Genomic DNA, 3,954 nt, shown 5'->3' with positions numbered 1-3,954 from the left:
CCTTAGTTTTTACCAGTCCATGTGTAGGAGGTGGCTGTGATATGGCAGCAGACCCAGGGGCCTTGGATCTCCAGGCCTCAGACTGTCTCCTGGGAAGGCCCTTTCCACTCTGAAGCCTCTTTGAAAGAGTGGCCTTCTGTAGTTCAGGGATGTACAGTAGCCATAGTCCTTTTTCTCTTTCAGGGTACCGGTATACACACTCCAGCTCTTCAAGTTTTTATTGTAGAACCATCGGTAACTTGAGAAAAAACAACAACATAATTTAAAACAATTTCATAACGAGATATGGTAACAGTGCTAAGAATCTATTGGGGTGTCAGACAACTATGATATAAAAAAGCCCAACAACTTACATCTTGTGTCCCATCACGGTTTCGTGCAGGGAGGCGGTGGTTGTAACCAAGTGTTACAAGCAATGTCTGAGCTGTGTATACAGGTGGGCTAAAGCCAAAATGCTTTCCTGCAAACATCAGGATGTGATTTTGGAAGTTCTCGAAGTCTGAAGTTGTCCTGTTAGTTGAGAAAAAAACAACAGCTCTGTTACTGTCACATTACTCACTTTTATATCATATAGTGTTAATAGTATTTTATCATTTCAAATAAAATCTGTACTATACATATTACAGTATATGTATATGATATGTATATATCATAATACATATGTACTTTTATACATTTTCTAAATACTTGATATACAACCAATAAGTAAAGCATACCATAAACAAAGGTGAGGAATATATTCCTCATCAGAGCCGTCTCCTTTTCCTGAACCTCTGACCAGGATCATCGATGAGCATACATAAACACATAAGAATGGAATTACATACCAGTAAAATAAATAGGAGACAATGCACTCAACTGTGTGCTGAATTCTGGCAAACAATTCAAGGCATTCGCAGGTACATTTAATTTTGAATCAACCACAAAATGAAGCGTACCTGAAATCTAGGCTCAAAACTAGAGGTGACCGAGCTTTTGCGGTGGCCGGCCCTAAGCTGTGGAATAGTTTGCCACTAAATGTTAGATCTGCCCAGACCCTAGTGGTTTTTAAGTCTTCTTTGAAAACTTATTTATTTTCTTTGGCTTTTAGTGTGTGACAACTTAGTTCCCCACATCTGTGTGAAGTGATTGTGCACTGTATGTGTACTGTTATGTTTTTTATTACTATTTTATTGATCATTTTAGTATGTTAGTGATTTTATTGTTTCTACACTGTGTACTGTGTTTTTCTTTTGGTATTGTTTTATTTTCTTGTATGCTGTACAGCACTTTGGTCGACCTCGGTCGTTTTTAAATGTGCTTTATAAATAAAATTGACATTGACATTGACATTGCAAGTGCCTTGAATACTTTGCCAATTACACACGAGTAAAACAAAACAAGACAAAAAGACTCACAAACATTCACTTACATTGTTTTTCTCAAATAATTGATCTCCTCCTCATCTGGAGACTCATGCTGCTCCTCAGCAGTCATTTTCAGGAAATGCATGCTATAACCAGGACCAAAACATACAATTTAGATTAGAGTAAATATTTAGCCATAAAAATTTACCTGGACTCTAAAACATTTTCTGGGTCCTCAGTCAGTGGTATGCCTGTATGCCAAACTCTGCTCTCCAAATTCAGAAAACAATAATAATCACATCTGACCATGCAATGAAGTGTACTTTTGAGAAGTGACAACTTTACTGTATGAAAAAATACCGTTGACGGTCAGACTGTCACGCTGGACAACGACAGGGGTAGAATGTCTGCGTGTCCCTTGCCTGGACTTGATGCAACTCGTCTATGTACAAAGCTGGAATAAATAAATAACATGCTCAACATACAAACATTATGCTAAAAACAAGCAAAAATGCTAGTAAAGTCATTTTTGTGGCAAAATCCGGTAATATTACTGTACCTTGTCGGTCGACGTTGCTCCTCTTTGCATTTCGTGCTCCATAGGTTGTAAACAAACACACGTGTCTGAATAGGAGGAGTCAGCCCGGCACCAGCGCTCCGTGTAGAGAAACGCTGCTGTCTGTGTCTCATGTTGACATCTAGAACTCTGTTAGAGTTGTAGGAAATCAGACCTTTTCTAACAGACTTTGGGAAATCGGCAAAATACGATGTCACCTTAAAAAACGTGAGCATTTTCCAGGGTTTCTGGGCTGCAGCTGGAGAACAGGAGAAGCCGTGACGTCACTCTCCTGCGCCGCTGGGATTGCGAATTCATTTTGAATATTGTACACTTTTTTGCGGGCAGAGCATGAAAAAGAAAAAGCAATGTCTTCTTTGTTTTCTTTTTGATTATGACATAAAATGTGCAGCGTAAAGAATAAAATTAAAATGCAATTCGGATTATATATTATCAATTTTATTTTTGACTCAAATAATGCAGCTACATTCTTAAAATGAAAAAGCATTTCTGCTAATGCATTTTAATTTTCAAATTTTAGATTTAAAACTGAATATTGTGAACTATTTGCTGAGGCATGATTTGAAAATTAAATCTCAAACGTCTTTTTCTTTTTAATTTGAATTAAGTACAAGAATAAGCAGTGTTGAATACGAAAATTAAAATGCAATTCGGATTATATATTATCAATTTTAGTTTTGACTCAAATAATGCAGCTACATTCTTAAAATGAAAAAGCATTTCTGCAAATGCATTTTAATTTTCAAATTTTAGATTTAAAATTGAATATTGTGAACTATTTGCTGAGGCATGATTTGAAAATTAAATTTCAAACGTCTTTTTCTTTTTAATTTGAATTAAGTACAAGAATGAGCAGTGTTGAATACGAAAATTAAAATGCAATTCGGATTATATATTATCAATTTTATTTTTGACTCAAATAATGCAGCTACATTCTTAAAATGAAAAAGCATTTCTGCAAATGCATTTTAATTTTCAAATTTTAGATTTAAAATTGAATATTGTGAACTATTTGCTGAGGCATGATTTGAAAATTAAATCTCAAACGTCTTTTTCTTTTTAATTTTAATTAAGTACAAGAATGAGCAGTGTTGAATACGAAAATTAAAATGCAAATCGGATTATATATTATCAATTTCATTTTTGACTCAAATAATGCGGGCACATTCTTAAAATGAAAAAGCATTTCCGCAAATGCATTTTAATTTGAATATAGTCCCTCATATGCTTCCATAGTTTCTTTGTGTTTGTGTGTCAGTGTGAAAGACTGATATTGGATCTCTCTTCCTCAAATGCAGACACAGAGGAGGTCTGAGTAAAAATGACTTTTTATTCTGTGACATAACGGCATTATCTAGTTTTGCCTTATAACAGACAAAAACAGTGACTGTAGAAGCGTTTGTGTATTGCTTAAAGATCATGTTGAATTTGCATCAGTGCTCTTGTCATATTTTCTCTTGTCCCTGATCCTTCCGGCTGTCTTCTGCAAGAAAAAAAAAAGCACAAAAAGATAATTATTATTAACTTATTTCATGCTTGAATGTTTTAATCCGATTACAGCAGTGTGTCTGGTGCAAATCTGCTTCCTCTGCTGACTCAGTTTTGATTTCCTGCAACCACCCAAGATTTGACTGTCATGTCTAGACATAAAAGGACGGTTTAGCTCACCACTGTGTGGAGGAGTTGGTAAATATGGCGACATCCCACAGACCAAAGGTCTTTCTGGTTTGAGATTGCCTCAGTAAATAAGCTTAATGTTTCTTTAAAAAAATCATGACTCAGTCTAGTAACCTGGAGATTAACTTTTATTGTAAATGCTTAAGAGTTACGGGGAAGGTCTGGCTTCTAAATTAAACAACAGGCCTGGAATTTGGCATTTACTGTTTTTGCAATTTTGTTTGGGGCACTTCAGCATTTAGATGAATGAAACAGCAAGAAACCTACTGGCTACATGTAAAGATAACGAATGATGAACAGCTGGCTGTAAACATTTACAGTTGGAGATCAATCTAATGAACTGAGCATGATGTT

At 35.5% G+C, this 3,954-nt stretch overlaps 1 long non-coding RNA gene across 1 annotated transcript; it reads right to left on the bottom strand.

The window, feature by feature from the left end:
• Positions 1-402: 402 nt before the first annotated feature.
• Positions 403-1,751, bottom strand: LOC133461070 (uncharacterized). Its single transcript, XR_009784166.1, has 4 exons — positions 1,707-1,751; positions 1,412-1,492; positions 717-773; positions 403-510 (listed from the first exon to the last, which is right to left on the bottom strand). It is a non-coding gene; the product is annotated as an uncharacterized LOC133461070 (long non-coding RNA).
• Between the last annotated feature and the right edge of the window lie 2,203 nt (positions 1,752-3,954).

This window comes from Cololabis saira, chromosome 15 (assembly GCF_033807715.1).
Source record: "Cololabis saira isolate AMF1-May2022 chromosome 15, fColSai1.1, whole genome shotgun sequence".
NCBI classification, from domain to species: Eukaryota; Metazoa; Chordata; class Actinopteri; order Beloniformes; family Belonidae; genus Cololabis; species Cololabis saira.
The sequence above is the reverse complement of the archived record's forward strand: the minus strand, read 5'-3'. Positions and strand labels throughout refer to the sequence as shown.